The sequence below is a fragment of the Euprymna scolopes genome, chromosome 9, assembly GCF_053919585.1.
Source record: "Euprymna scolopes isolate OS-2025 chromosome 9, ASM5391958v1, whole genome shotgun sequence".
NCBI lineage: Eukaryota > Metazoa > Mollusca > Cephalopoda > Sepiida > Sepiolidae > Euprymna > Euprymna scolopes.
The window spans coordinates 27,185,137-27,202,560 of record NC_136490.1 but is presented as its reverse complement, the minus strand read 5'-3'; the positions used below and the strand labels follow the sequence as shown (position 1 = coordinate 27,202,560).

Genomic DNA, 17,424 nt, shown 5'->3' with positions numbered 1-17,424 from the left:
TCTTTTGGAGGTTGAAAATTCTTAGTACAAGCAATATTGCGAATACGATTAAAGATTACTAAAGACTTTTTGCTAATCATGGCTGACGGGAAGAAAACAATCTACCCCATAGATTAAATGAAGGGTTAAGAACAAATCTCCATATAGATTCCTGGGTTTGACAATATGTACTTGAAGAAAATAAGGTTACATTGACCGAAAAGTCACGGGAATAATCTATATATCTCTAAGAGTGAGAATGTGTATGTGTGTGAGAGAGACAGAGAGAGAGAGAGGACAATTCTAAACCTATATACTCAGCGAATTTTTTATCTAGAGATTTAAAATTTGATATATAGGATATTCAGACATGTGGAAAACTTTTTAATCGATTTTCATCCAGAAATAAAGGCTACTAAGAGGTCAAAATTGAAAAACTAGAACGTGGAGGTCATCGGATTTTTATCTATCAACTGTTTCACGACTGCCCATGCGCGAATCGCTCACATTAAGAATAAGCAGGTCTGAAAATGCTTTTTAAAGACCGTGTCAAGCTGGCCTAATGATTATCGTACTTTACCCACTGTCTAGGTTTTAGTTTCGATCTCAGATGGAGTATTTTTTATTATTTACAGAAAGTGAAGTTTTTAGAAAAAAACAACATATTATTCGCATGCACATGTCTTCTTTCCGTTTTTTTTTTTTTTTTTTCACGTTTAATCCTGGGCAACGCCGGGTACATCTAGTATTCAATATAAAAACGATTATCTAAATAATACGAATAACAATCAACCTGCCTGATTAATGATCAAAATTACATTTTAAACATGAGCATGACAGTCTGATCAATAAAATAATGACTGGGAAGAGTTTCTTATTTGTGGCAGACCAACGGAAAAAAAATGTTATAATGAAAGTGCGGTTATAGTCAGCTAACATACTTCCTAGTTTCCAGCGCAGTGCTACTGGAAGTGGTGATAAGCAAACTATTTCTTTCGCTTTTTTTCTTTCACATCTATATCTCCCCTGTGCATGTACTTTTTTTTTAATTACAATTTTTGGATCCTTCTTTTTATTTTTATACAGGGTGGAGCAGAGCAACTTACTTATTTAAATAATTTAGATAGCCCCAAATAAGCAAGTTGCTCTGCCCCACCCTGTACTTTCATAACATACATTTATTATATAAATTCAAATAAAAGCTTTCATTTTTTAACTAAAAAAAAATTTTTTTATAATTTCATAAACATATAGTTATTATATTAATTTAAATAAAAACTTTTATTTTTAAAATTAAAAAAACACTTTTATTTCTATAATTTCATAAACATATTTCTTATAAAATTTCATATAAAATAAAACCTTATTGTTTTTTAAATTTTGTTATTAAAGTGCAAATAAAGACTAATTGTGTTATTTCTGTAATTTTATCAATTTTTATTGTATATTTTTCAATAATGTCCTTTTCTTATATTTTATTTCAATAAATCGCTTCACAAGAGAAATATCGAAGAACAATAAAAGTGAAGGAACAGATTTGTCTTGTCACCACTTCCGGTAGCGCAACGCCGGAAATTAGGAAGTACGTTAGCTGACTATAATCGAAAATGCCATTTCAAAATGAATCGAGACAGATCAACGAATACACTGACTGTAAACCCGCACGTAAATTAACGAAACTTCCCTTCTACAACACCGTAATGAGAACCGATATATCTAACTTCCAATGTTCTTTCTAATCTGTCAAAATTTCAACAGCCCATCTTCTTCAATGCGTCCTTCTCAAAGCAGTTGTTTTCCTCATATGCAAATGAACACTGTCCATAAAAAATCTAACTACAAACAAATCGTCATATGCAAATGGATGCCATCTATAAAACTTCTCATTACAAACACTATTTTTTCACACTGAAAATCGAGTGCGAAACAGTCCAAATGCTTCAAAGCCGGTAAGCGTTCATTTACTTCTTCTCTATTATTACAGTGAATAACATTTAATCCTCATTTATATTTTAAACACCATAGAGTAAGAGATGGAGCTTCTAATCGAGTGGATCTACCTAACAGCAAAATAGCACCCTACCTGAGAAATCATTCTTCAAACTCTTCGTCTTTAACATTCACAAGCAACATGAATTGGAATAAATACATTATAGATATTGCCAACGCTGATGTAAAGAAAGTGGGCTCCCTCTACCATGCTAGAAAATTACTTTCACCAGATAGTATCCTATTATCGTTACAATTCGTCCATGTGTTATATTTTTGTCTAATTGTGTGTTTAACAGTTTATTTACCGGGCTATTGTCCTCGTGTCCTAAACATCTTAATGACCCGTGACTCATTTAATGGTTGTGGTGTGTGTGTGTGTGTATTACATATAATTCACAGTACATTTATAACGACATATCTGTTGCTGCGTGACCTCTTCTGTCTTTTGGCTGCTGCCTGCGGGATTCACCAACGTCTTGGGAAGCTGGGTTCTGCTATAACAAGTCACATGCAAGACAGCCACATGACAATGTATGTTTTTATATATTGGTTTATTTCACTCCCAGGCATTTCGTCTTCCGCAGCATGGAGTGAAATCAACGATCTCGGACGTGTGGTGTTTCTTTGATCCATTTGGAGATCGTCGCCCCCTTATGTTTAACCCATCTTGCTTCCTCAGTGTCTCAAAACCAACTCACCACTATGCTTGCACAAACCGGTATATGTGACACGTCGCGTCCGTTCCCCATTCAAATACTTCCCGTGCAAATGCAAAGTTTGATACATGTCAAAACATATCACCATTCAAATCTCTGTTGTCCGCTCATCGTTAAATATATAGATAATTATACAGACAGATATATATATATAGAGAGAGAGATAGAGAGATAGAGATAGATAGATAGATAGATAGATAGATAGACAGACAGATAACAGACAAATGCTTCTACACGGCTATTATCTAACACATGTATGGAGTATTGTTGCCACTTCTGGGCTATTGCATCTACTGCTAGTCTCTCACACTTTGACAGGGTCCAAAAAAGAGTCTCACATCTAATAGGTCCAGCATTATCGGCCAAACTCCAACCTCTGGCCAATTGTCACAATGTCGCATCCCTGCGTCTGTTTTACAAGTACTTTAATGGAATTTACTTTTATGAACTCAAAGCATTCATGCCCCTCGATGTACATACTCCTGACTAATGCGACAAGCAACAAAATCGCACTCCTTTACTGCTGAGGTCCTTAGGTGCCGGAAAACTTTCTACTCTAACAGTTTCTTCTTTCGGGGTGCTAGGCTTTAAAATTCCCTCTCAGTCTCCTGCTTCTCTAACTGTACTAACCTGCAGAAGTTTAAATGTAATGTAAACAGATATCTTGCTGCTCAACTCCCTACAGTCTCCTGTTAGACACGATCCCAAATCATAGTCTCTTATATTTTAAGCCAAGTGGTAATATGCCTTGTTCAGGGTGAGAAAGATTTTTTTTTAAAAAAGCAAAAACAGAAAGCAATAAAGAAAAAAAAATGAATTCCTATAATTAGCATAAAAATGAGTTCCTGACCTTTTTGTACAGACTTATTAGTTCATCTATTTTAAGACTTCAAATGTATTCTATTTGAATTTTAAAAAATCTAGCTCTTTTTATAAAAAGATAAGAACAGTTTTCATTTTTTTTTAAGTAAAAATTAATAATAATAATAATAATAATAATAATAATATCCATTGTTTCCATATCCATGAGTAACAAGACAGATGTTTTGAAAGCTAATCTGGCATCGGATCAATGTTTCCACTGTTGAAGCCTCGTTTTGGATCAGCTGACCACCATTTTGTTTCGTTCTTTCTGGGCTCGTTTTATTTTTTTTTATTATTATTTTTTTTTTTATTTCGAAGGAAGCCACTATCAGGCAATTATAATGCTCTATATTAATAGAACCAATCATTAAGAGCAGAATTCTCCAAGGAAGAAAATAAAAATAGAAGTTCAAATAAAGAACATTATATCGACTGAGGAACCGCATGTACCATTTATGAATTACTAACTACTCCAGGCCGAATTCTTTTCTTTATATGATTCTTTTTTTCTCGTCTGCTGACAAATCTGATTGATTTTTATCCATTTTTTTCTTTTTGTTGTTAAAGATTTTGCAAGCCTATACTGGTGATATAACTGGTATAAAAGTGCAGAAAAGGGAATTGTTCTTTTATCTGTGGAATATGTTACAACAAGATTGGTTCCCTGCAGAATGCAATATACTCCTCTTTAAACCCAAGATCAATAAATACTTGTCTTACATCGTCCTCATAAGTGTTGTGTGTCAGTAATGCGGTTAACTTACTTGTGTCAGGTAAGTGTACAGACGTTAAAGGGGTTGCCGGTGGCACATATTAAACTCAGTTACTTCCATTGACAAAACGTGAACCCGCATTGCTAGAAAGTGGGTTGAAACAAGATGCAAGCAAGCAAGAAAGCAAGCAAGGTCCAGAGTTTTATAATTATATAGATATTCTGGTCCTTAGTGGTAGACCGCCCAGCTATCCACTTGAAAAGGCTAATTTTCTGCCGATCTATGGTCATAAAATCCTATTGCTTTAGAGATCTCATATCTAGATACACATTATTTTTGGAAAGCCTTCAGTAGGTAATAATCATATCAGGGAACCTTGTATCTGTAGAACCATTACTTTTTCAAGTGGATACATCAAATTCTAGATGGTTAGAATTCGAGGCCAGACATATTTTTTGATTTCTTAGGTGATTTCTCTTGTTTAAATATCTCCATTTATAGCAAGCCTGTTAAATGCATGCATTGCAAACATGTGGTAAAAAAAACAAGGACAAAAGTGCTCAATACGTTAGTAGAGCCAAATATGTTTTTAATTATTACAAGTGTATTAACTTAATTCATTACAAATTGTTTCAACAAACAGGATAACATTTATCCGTCCATATCGCAGATCATTCAAGTTAAAATAAAAATAAAAAGGAAGTTTTTTTTTTGTAATTACATAGGGTTATTAAAAAAGTAAGAATACCCACAGGTAGTCCAAAAAACATAACTTTGAATCAATCTGACGATATGATCGGATAATATTTTATCCTGTCTATTGAAATAATTTGTAATGAATTACGTTAATACACTTGAGGTTGTAATAATTAAAAACATATATATATATATATATATATATATATATATATATATATATATATATATAGAGAGAGAGAGAGAGAGAGAGAGAGAGAGAGTGAGAGAGAGACAGACAGACAGACCAGACAGACAGACAGACAGACAGACAGAGACCACCAGGATTACTTTAGAAAAACCATTTAAGAGAATAACCAGCTTATATCTAAAAACATAGAAAAACTAATGCATAGAGGTTCCTGGATCTTGACAGTTATTATTTTTGGTAAAATTCACGTTGGTCATAACCACAGCAGAAAATCTTGAACATTATTTTCTCAAATGGATAAATCGAATTCTGGGTGGCTAAACCCAAAATCAGAAATATTTTCTACATCTTTTTTTCTTAGTAAAACATCTCTCATTCCCATCAAACCTCTTACTCACATGCATTGCAAAGATGCAACTCACTCAACATGCTGCATAGTGCATGTTTACATTGAAGTGGTTCAAGTCACTGATAGCAACTTAAGACTGTCCTAGCAACTGTGTCTTTTGAAATACTCCCTTATCTTACCCAAATGTATGTGTGCAAACAGTCACTAAGATTTAATCTGATTAATAAATTACAAATTGTGTGAAATACGAATGAGGAATTGAATAGAATGAGCAAAATTCCTTTCTGTCTGTGTTTGTGATAAATAATTTATATTCCACTTTTTCTCGAAAACTACTGGATCGATCCGACTGAAATTTTGTATTAATCTTTATTATGATAAGGTGCAGCGAACTAGGTATCATGGTATCTTTTCAATACACAGTTAGGGATTAGTAGGGATTATATCACCATAATGTAGCATTTACTCTCACTTTTTTTTTTTTTTTTCAAAAACTACTGGATCGATTTTGCTGAAATTTTTATGAACATTTATTATGATAAGGTGCAACGAACTAAGTGTTATGGTATCTGTTTGATGCACAATTATGGATTAATAAAGATTAATAGGATTAGTATTTAATGCAAAAATGAGAACACATTTAATCATATTCAGCCATCAGTTTAGAATAAAGCACGCATTCTTAATCAATCGGCGATAACATTTATAAAATGTATAAAATGTATAACGTTTATAACGTTTATAGCATTTATAACGTTTATAATTGACAAAAGTAAGAGAATAATTGTGAAACTGAAATAAATTTGACAAATTATAGCACACACGTCCTAGTGTCAGCTTGGGTGGTGACAAGTAATTCGTATATTTTCAAACTTTGAAAATGCATTTTCTTTTATATCCGTCCCTTCTCTGGGGACAACTAAAACAGAAAAAACATTCTAGAAAAGAAAAATAAAAGGAAAGAAATATCCTTGAGAATAAATGAATAAGAAAAACAAACACAACAACAAAAAACTTATCTATATTAATAAAGTAAAGTCGATTTTTCCGATGTAAATTTCATCACTATAAACCCTGTGTGTCGCTATATTGCAGCATAACTTTCAAAATAATTGTTCAAATCCACAAACAATCAGGGAAATAAGACACCTTGTTATGCTCTTCCAGTGTACCAAATTTCACTTCCCTGCGTTTCATAACAATTTCTAAATTTAAAAAATATTGACCTGCAATAAAGTGATACACAGGGTTTAAGAATATAACTGTGACATTGATTCGCAAGTAATAAATAAGGTAGAAAACCACTCAGTAAAATGTAGATAATATGAAATATGTTTCGGAATTGATTTTAGATGAGCATTTTTACGATATTAAATTTACAAGAGAATTCGATTTCAATATCCAACCATTCCAGCCTGGCTTTTTTTTCCCTCTTTTTTTTTTTCCTTTTTTTTCCTTTTTTTCTTTTTTTTCCTTTTTTTCCTTTTTCTTTTCCCTCTTCTCTTTTTTTTCCTTTTTTCCTTTTTCTTCTTTTCCCTTTTTTTCTTTTTTGCTATATATATAATGAATGATAACACTTTAGCTGGAAGTTCATCATTCAAACTCTTCCACCTAACATTCACAGGTAACACGATTTGGAACAAATGCATAAAAGACATTCTAAGGCTGCTGCAAAGAAAATGGGCTCCCTTTATTATACTAGAAAAAATACTCACACATGACAGCATCTTATATCTCTACAAAGCCACCATTCACCCACGCATGGAATATCTGGAGTGGTGCATTTACCACTAGCCTCTCTATTAGACATGGTCCAAAAAGAGTCTCCAGCCTAATAGGTCTTGCACTGTCAACCAAGCTCAAGTCTCTTTCCCATTGCTGTAATAGTGCATCCTTGTGTTTGATTTACAAGTATTTTAATGGAATGTGCTCCAACGAACTCGTAGCACTGTTTCCCTCTTCAACGTAAATACCCTAGGCTAATTTGACAAGCAGCAAAATCGCACCCCTTTCTTCTTTCAAACTATTCCTGCTTCCCCGATTGTGCTAACATACAGTAATTTAAATGTAATACGAACAAACATCTTGCTGCACAACTCCCTACTTAGATTGTCTCTGTAAACATGGTCCATAATTTACAGTAGCCCCTTGTGTCTCAGTGGTAATATATCTTGCTTTGGGTGAATATGAGTATAAAAAATAACATATGAGAGAGAGAAGGAGTGTTCATACAAATAAATTTAGCATATCATTTATATCATTTCCAAGAATTCAAAATCAAAATATTTGGCGTACAATCGTTTCTAAGACAATTTAGACTATTTTATTTTATACTACCAATGGGTGTCCGGCGTTGCCCGGGTGTTTTGAGGTGTATACTGAGCAAAACAAAACAAAAAAGTAAATTTTTTAAACTTTGACCCCTATTATGACCCCTTAAAATTTATTGTTTACGGCTCAAATACAGTTATTAAGTTAGATCCATGTCCAAGGAATCTATATCTAAAATTTCACGTGTTTAGACACAAAATTGTAGGAGGAGTTTGGTAGAGTTCTCAAAGGTCAAATCATTGAACTTTGACCCCTTAATCGCCAAATTTCTGTCCGAAAATCAATCGCATCGATTGTCCCAAATCCCAGTACCCTATATATCAAATTTTGAATCTGTAGGCTTAAAATCGACAGAGTTATTGCGTAGGGAAATGTACACGCACACACACACACACACACAGACACTTTCACTTTTATATATAGAGAGATTTTTCTTCTTCAGTGCCCCTCATACCATCGGAAATACTAAGTCAAACAAAATAAACATCACGCACATATGCAAATGAATATCATTTAAATGTAACTTAAGGTGTTTGTTAGTTTCTTCTTTGGATGCTTATTGTAATGTATTTTTCTTAAAGCCAAATAAAGAACATTTACAATGCCAGTTATTTGCTGAAATTGGCCAATTTCCTTTGTGTTGCCTAAATATGTTGACCTGGCAAAGGTCATACTTTGGCTAATTGGCCCTATCAGACAAGACAAATGGACGTACTTATCTTGACACACCTGGTCATTAATTAGAAACCAGAAATCAGGTAAGAGATGATGTTGTAAGAGGAAATCTCTTTATTTACGCAGAGTTTTATTCCGTCAATGGAGGATATACGTTTTACTTTTTTTCAAGAAAGAAAGTATCTCTCTCAGAAGTTTTTCACATGAGGATTAATAATTTGTACTAGTTGGATGACTATTTTCATTTTAGACATGACGCAATCGCGAAAAAAAAAAAAAGTGGCTTATTACTTTTAATGCATCTAAAGCCTCACATTGTCTAATCCAGGAGCGATCTTGGTGTAGGGTTTTGTTTTCGACTGCATCCCTGGACAAAAAAGACAGACATAAAGATTATCATGACTACTACATCATCATTATCTTTTCTATTTCATCCAATTGATTATCTTTTCTAAAATTCTGACTAACTTGGGTCAAAGTGGTTTGCACACATTTTAACAAGTGCAAACAAAACAAGAAAAGGGTTAAAAAATACACAAATATATAATAAATAATTGTTACCAAAGACAAGATAATTTACTCTTCTACCTATGTGAATATTTTTTGTGCGTGCTTTACCATATTTTAAAGTGATTTTTTTTTGGGGGGGGGGGGTCAGCGAAACCACTTGTCCACTCTGTTCAGTCATCATCATATCGTATGAATCTGAAGATTCTATTGTCGGCATTGGTTCCTAATCAGAATTCTTTCTAGAAAGACATCAGAGATTATGAGAGGGACCATGTAAAGGTTGACAACATCCTAAGTGTAAGTGAGCTTTTGTGGAACGAACTGGAATCGAGCTTGGGAAACCCAGGTCGTCAGTCAGTGTCATTAACCACTAAACTACTTTCACCTCCCAACTCTGTTCAGTAAGAATGACAAAACAACGTGGCTGCCATAAACATTGCCCAAGAACCTTTGATAATGGCTCAAAATTGAAAATGAAACAAAATACTGGCACAACATTATATTTTCGCACACTTCGTGACATTTATTACAAAGTTTGGATCATTTCCTAAATTTTTATTTCCAGTTAATTTTTTAAACATGGCTCCTGCATCTTTAGATGCGAATCTGTCCATCTGTTTGTATGACACGTTTATATTTTAAATAACATTTTCATGGCTTAACACGTTTCAGTTTTAGATGGATCCATGTTCAAGGCCATTACTGTCCGTTTGTCACACCTAAGTTTACAACAGCGTTTTGAATGGTCTGCCATGAATAAATTAGATATAACGTTTTTTTTATTTCATCTATCTGTTATGCATAAGTTTTAAATAGCATTTTCGTTGGTCTGTTACACATAAGTTCAAAATAGCTTTTTTATCACTAAACGTACATGTTGAGTGGACGCATCTTGAAAATATTTGTACTTATTAACCTAAGTACACCTTCTCTGCTCTGTATAACACTACTTTCTACAAAAACTGTAATAGTATGCCTGGTATGTGAGTTTACAGGCCTGAGTTCTAAATAACGGTACTTGTGCAGTATATGTGTCTATTTAGTCAATCAAAATGATGGATTTTAAATAATCTTTCTGATTCTCCTCATCTGACCATGAGCACGTGGTGCGATGTGAAAAAAAAATGGCTGATTAATTTAAATGAATCTAAAACTAAGCTTCTCTTTTTCCATCATCAATGCCCTGACCCACATCTGGCCCACATCTGGCCCCAATTGAAATGAATTACTCTCGTTTTGGAGAAGCACCATGTCTTCACAAGCTTCTGGGAATGACCTTCATTTCTGATCTGAAATGGAACACATGCATCAAATCTGTTGCCAAGTTTGCTGAAAAAATGGTTGGATCACTCTACCACTTCAGTAGATATCTCACTGCCGATGCAATCCTCTATCTGTATAAGAGCCAAGTATATCCTAGGCTGGAATAGTGCTATCACATCTCGACAGGAGCTGCTCAGAGCACTCTATCCTGCCTTTACAAAGTTCAAAACTGGCTTCGATATCTAGTAGGTGATTCCCTTTTCTCTTTCCTGTAACCTCTCTCCCACAGAAGATATGCTGCGAGTCTGTCGTTATTTTCATAGTCATTGCTCAACTGAACTTCAATCTATGGTCCCCTCTGCCAAACTTTCACAAAAAACACACACACACACACCTAGCTACAACCACTATAAACGATTTCCCCCACTCTCTATCTGTGCCTAAATCTAAATGTAGATTCCATGAACAAAGCTTCTTTCCTAGAACTGCCCGCCTGTAGAAACTGTTCTACTAGCCTGCTTTCCAGCTGACTACAATATGGTCATCTTCAAGTCAAATGCAAACAAGTTCTTGTTGAGCCGTCCCTTAAATAATCAAATTATACCCAATTTCCACCACTACCGATTACTACACTGTTGTCTCGGTGACCACCAAACTCTCATTAACCCTTATCCTCGAGTGGCCTTTTGTTCTTGATAAGTCGCGACTCTCTTGAGTAAAAAGAAAACAGAAAAAAACACGATCATTTATGTGTTACAATATTTTGGATTATAATGGGGTAGCTATTTATTTGGTGTCCACCACACCAAAATGTGGCACAAGGCCGGAAGGTGGAAATAGGCAAGCTCCCCTAAAGGAGGGGCACTCTTGCCTCATCAAAAATTGCCTGGGCACCCCCGTTGGCATTCCCCGGTATGGGCGCCTCAGGCAACAAGCAATTAACTTGCCCCACCGGAAAGCTCGATGGCAAGGTCTGGGAGGGTGGACCTCCTAGGTTTTCTTTTTTTTTTTTACATAGTGATCACCACTTATCAAGGCCCGGAAGCCATTCAGGGATAAGGGTTATTGCAAGTACATTATGTTAGTGTGGAGATTTGATGAAGTGTTTAATTAAGGGGGCGGTTCATTAGGAATTTGTTAACATTGGACTTGAAGACATCCAAGTTGTAGTCTGGAGGGAAGCAGGCAGACGGAACAGAGTTCCACAGGCGTGCAGTTCTAAGAAAGAAGCTTTGTTCATGGAATCCGCGTTTTGATTTAGGCACAGATATAGAGTGGGGGAAATTTTTCACAGTGGATTGAGCTAGCCGAGTGTTTTTCGTGAAAGATTGGCGAGGGGGGACCAGAGATTGGAGTTCAGACGAGCACCTGCCATGAAAATAACAATAAAACAAGGATAGGCTCGCAACGTCTCTTCTGTGGGAGAGAGGTTGCAGGGTAGAGAAAAGGGCATCCCCCACTAAGCTACAAGTCTATTTTGTACTCTGTCAAGGCAGGATAGGCTATTTTTAGCAGCTCCTGCCCAGATATGGCAGCAGTATTCCATCCTTGGACGTACTTGGCTTTTATATAGATAGAGAATTGCATCAGTAGTGAGATATCTTCTGGAGCGGTAGAAGGATCCCACCATCTTTCCAGCGACCTTGGCAACAGACTTGATGTACGTGTTCCATTTCAGATCAGGAGTAAAGGTCAAACCCAGAAGCTTGTCAAAACACGGGGCCTCACCCAGATGAGAGCCATTCATCACAATTGATGCCAGATGGGGATCAGAGCGTTGATGATGTAAGGATAGGAGTTTGGTTTTGGATGCATTAAAGGTAACCAGCCACGTCTTCTCCCACTGAACCACGCGCTCGAGATCAGAGGAGAGAGAATCAGAGAGAACTTTGTCATTTACAGCTTTTGATGTGTTGCCGTAGATGGTCGTGTCATCAGCATAGATGTCAACAAATGATTTAAGTATGTGTTTAGGGAGGTCATTGATGTAGATCAGGAAGAGAGTTGGGCCCAGGATTGACCCCTGAGGGACTTCAGTATTTATATTGCAGGCCTCCGATTTTTGTCCATCTACCACTACTCTTATGAGCCTATCGGAGAGAAATGATTTAATGATTGAGAAAACATTTCCAGTTATACTGTAGCTGGAAATCTTGTGAAGTAGACCCTTATGCCATACCTTGTCGAAGGCCTTTGATATGTCAAGAGCAATTGCCCTAGAAAGGAAGCCTTTGTCAAGAGATTCACTAATCCTGTGGGATATAACCGTCAGCACATCTGCGGTAGATCTTGCAGAGTGGAAACCATATTGTGTGTCACTAAGAAGGTTATTCCTGCTGAGGTGGTTGAATATTTCTCTATTTAATATGGATTCCAGCAACTTGCTCATAACACACACCCAGGCGGCGTACCTCAGTCCAACAGGTGCTGGGCCGGTTCCCGGCCCCTCACCTATTGGGCTGAGTGTCAAGAACGGATCCTTGACGAGTACTACTACCCTGTCTCCCTGCAGCCAAAGCTGCTAGGAGACACATCCCATCATATCTCTGAGGAAGTATAATGGGGTATGATCCCGCATAGTCGGAAGATTCTATTTATAAACGATGCTGCTAGGAACTGACGAATCGAATTAATTCCCGTTCTGCTACCAACCAATCAGAAACCAGAATTGCTCCATAAATATTAAACCTTTCTGTAACAATTTCGCATATGCTTTTTCTGTCTCAACAACGGAAGAAGCTTTTGCTCTGTGGATTCCAACTCGATAACTGTCTACTGCAAACCAGTCAACTCCCAGGACTTGTAGAACAACGAACCATCGGAAACTGTTCTGAAACTAAACATGGCTTACACTTCTAGAACATGTCATGTTGAAATTGGTAAAATTTCTAAAGATCAAGAAGAAAAATAATTGCAAATAAAATAAAATTTATGAAATAATGCTGCTTTAGTTTAACGAAAAAAAAATTTTTATTGTCTTATCCCTCTTGTTTTCTATGATTTTAAATTACAAAATGTCTGATCGATAATGCACAATGCTATATTTTATTTTTATTGAGTAATTATTTTTGCACCTGATCATTTTTCGCAATTGGTTAGTATTTTTTTACTAATTTTTGACATGACCCGTAAATACGTATTAGTGTTTTTATTTAAAAATGCATTATTTTAATTTTTTTTTTTTTTTTTTTATATATCCACTTATAATGCTGAAGCGCCTAAATGGCCATTGAATATGTATCAGAATCCCTACTTAGAGAAAATATCTCAAGCTTTGTCTTTTTGAAAGCATTTTGATTTGTGTTAACGACACTACTTAGTGTTAATCCAATAATCTCTTAATCAGCCTTTAATCTTTTTTTTTTTTTTTTTGTAAAGTCATATAAAGTTTCACGGTCAGAACGATTCATCAAAATCTGCACTAAGGCATATAATCGGTTGCCTTTCTCATTACTTATTAGTTTGTTACGTGTGAGATGTATTGCTGGTATAGCAATCAAATGAGTTTAGAAATGATAATTTGACTTAATGTATTTGTAAGTCTTATGGCCATGTTTATAACTCTTATATTCGCTATGCGATGCTCCATGCAAGTGAGATTTGACCTTTTTTTGTTTTCCATTCGTATTTCGTACGAATCGGATGATTCTTTTGTTGATATTAGTTTTCTCAATATTTTTCCAGTCAGAATATCTTTCTAGACAGAAATTGGGTACTTACGAGAGGGGCCACGTGAAGACTGCCAACTTTCCTAAGTGAAAATGTTTCTTTGGAACGAACTGGATTCGAACTTGAAACACTCAGGTTTTCAGTTCGTGTCGTTAACCACTTGACCAGCGTCACCTACCTCTGACGTATGAGATGTGGCATTGCTAACATGTCAACCAAATAATTAGAAAATATATAAATCTCACCTGTCTGTTTAAATGTATGTATGTATGTATGTTTAAAACTTTCGCCAGAGACGACAAATTTTCACAAGGTTAGTATCGTTTTGAAGCTCGACCCTTTGGATGACAAATATCGAAAAGTTGGCTAAAAACATTAATTCCTTCATTCTCAACTGGGCACTTTTCTACAGGGAGCGGTCGCTTTTTTGCCGATATTTTCGAAAGTCATTCCCCTTTTCAATTGACTAACCTTAAGTTAAACCTTCATCATTTCCGGTTTGGCGATGGACGCAACAGCAAAGACGTCGTGTTTTTTTTTTGTTATTTTTTTTCACATTCTTTTCCTCCTTTGTGATATGGGTTCCAGCCTGCCTGCCTACTACCACTTTTTTTTATCAACACACACCTCCAAACACCCGGGCAATGCCGGGCAATGCCGGGAACGCAGGCTAGTAGTTATAGAAAACGGAAAAGATAACGAAATACCAGGGTCTTATGTATGACATGAAAAGAAACTGAAATCTTAGGAAGAGCTCTATTATCCCAGTTATTATTTGAGCAACTGAACTCATGAATAAGAATTCCAAAAACAATCTGAAAATATACCCAGTGAACCAAGTGCAAGAAAAATTCAAACAATTGCACTTAAAGGGATCGACAGAATCTTTTTAAAAAATCTCTCGGTTGGAATAGTATTGACCCAAAAGGCTGCCAAGTGATATGTACATAGCCCACCCGCATAAAAGAAAATAAAAGAATTAAAATACCATTTATATAATCGGTAATGAAAATCACAAGCTTTTATGCAATTCAATCATATCTGATACAAGTAAAATTCAGTCTATACCTGACTTGTCCACCAAGTTTTATTAATGAATGTTCACCAGTCTTTTTTTCCTTATGCCACACTTCTCTCTTGAAATTGGCGTAAAAGAAAACGTTATATATGGTACTAGGAGGACGCCCGGCGTTGGCTGGTTGTAAAATACGCTTAAATATGATATTTTAATTTATGCAGATTTTTGTATTTATTATTATAGAGCCAATCTCTAGTGAGTATTATATTGTGCCAAATATATATTAGTGATTTTAAAAGATTTTTAAAAAATGATTTGGGTGCGATCAGTCATTAGCACTTCAGCCTTAGTTGTTAATGTTTGAGCTATCGTCAGACAAATAAGAAATAGTTGAAAAGGAACTGATTTTAATGTAGAATTGTATATTTGTGCACTTTACTTTAAGTCAACTTACGTCTGCCAAGTTCCAATGTTTTCATTCTTGCCATTTCAGCAGCTATATTTATCGGTTTATATATATATGTGTGTGTGTGCGTGTGTGTGTGTGTGTGTGTGTAATTTGATAATATCAAATTTATATATATATATATATATATATATATATATATATATATATATATATATATATGGTCCATGAAAAATGCAATCATTTGACCTGTCTCGTACCACTTTGTGACCTTCCGTCTTAGAGCAGATGCACTTTGAAAAAAATGAGGACATACAGACACAAACACCTAGTGAGTTATATATATATATATATATATATATATATATATATATATATATATATATATATATACAGATAATCATATTGACACACCAGTTTTCATTAGATCAATGAAATTAAGCAACGTTGAGTTTGATCAGTACCAAATAAGTGACCATTTGAGAATACCGGACGCTGTGTGTTAGAGGACGTTGACATCTCCCCGCAAATATTGCAACAACTAAAGTCTTCATCTCCACTGACTGGGATATACATGTGACTAGGGATCGCTTGTGAACTTGATAATCCCTGGAAACTTCCAACTAGGTTGAATGCAACATAGTTTCGCTTCGTTTGAAATGTTTATAATCTTTTTCTTTGAGCAGGGCTGCCAAGGAATATTGAACATCTCTATGAACAGAAATCAGATGCAGATATTCTTTCTTTTTTTAATTTTCGTCCCTTGAAAATAAAGTAAATAGTTTATTTATATTTTATTTGTGGGGTGGGGGTATATCACGTGAGGTCAACATTTTTAGGAAGGAAAGGAAATGATGTGAGATCCCGGAAGTGTAACTTGTCGATCAATGACGTGTAATTGGACGTAGTTAGTATTTATGTGTGTGTGTGTGTGTGTGTGTGTGTGTGTGTGTGTGTGTGTGTGTGTGTGTGTGTGTGTTTAAAAGGCAAATGACTAACATTGGTGAAGAACATACTCACTTAATTATGCAACCTGGGTGGATTGGAAACGAGGTGGACTGTAAAAAAAAATAAGAAAACAAAGAGAATGAGAAGAAAAGAAAGGGTGAAAACAGCAGGAAAAAAAACGAAGATAAAAAGAAGAAATGAAGGTCGAAAAGGAAAGAGAAGGTAGGGTCGAAATGAATGAAAAACGAAAAAGGAAAGAATTAATTGAAAAGAAAGGGAATGGAATGGAGAGGAAAGAATAAAGTTTGAAGGACGAACAAAAAAGAACAAAAGGCAGGAAGATAAAAAGAAAACTATTTTTTTACTAGAGGATGTCACTGCTTATCAAGGCCCAACGGCCACTCGAGGATAAGAGTTAATGTGTGTTCCTATTTACAATGCCTCCCCACGGGACAGTGTTAGACACCAGGGTCGTTTTTTAATGTGGAGAAAAGGAACAAAAAATTAAAATTGTCTCGGTCGTGAAGGATTTCTCCTCCGCTAACAGAGAACAAGAAATTGAAGTGTAGCATCTGAAGAACAGATGGTATTTATTTGCTCCCCCACCGAGCAAATTAGGCACAAGGCCAATTTTTAATGTGAGGAGTGAAGGGAGGGGGAAGGGAAAAAGGGGACCAGCTCCCGAGAGGTGGGAAATGGGAGCTGGTTAAAGATCAGGCATGTGGGGTTGCCCCCACATCTGGTCTTTGCTAGTCATAGCTAGTCATAGCTTGCAGCATCTGAAGAACAGATGCTACACTTTGATCTTGACCCAAAGGCCAAGAACAGTGATTTATTGTGTTGAGTAAACTTTGAAACAACACTGCGATAATCGGTAATGATGGAACTTTAGTAGGGTTTTATTATCTAAGATGACCGCTCAACAAGAACTTGGTTGTATTATTTAGATTTTCGGGCTACTGTTCTCACCTTGACAGTTACTTGCAAGGACCCTTGGCATAGTGGATAGAGTACTTGGTAAAATTTAGTTGTAAAAGTTGCACTTCTGGAGGTTGGGTCTAATCATCAGTGTGAGTGACACTCCAAAAATACAATTGCGATTCAA

The 17,424-nt window shown here is 35.6% G+C and overlaps 1 protein-coding gene across 1 annotated transcript in view; it reads left to right on the top strand.

The window, feature by feature from the left end:
• LOC145284474 (uncharacterized) overlaps positions 1-17,424 on the top strand; it is a 716,321-nt gene that overhangs the window by 40,897 nt on the left and 658,000 nt on the right. The window lies entirely within an intron of this gene.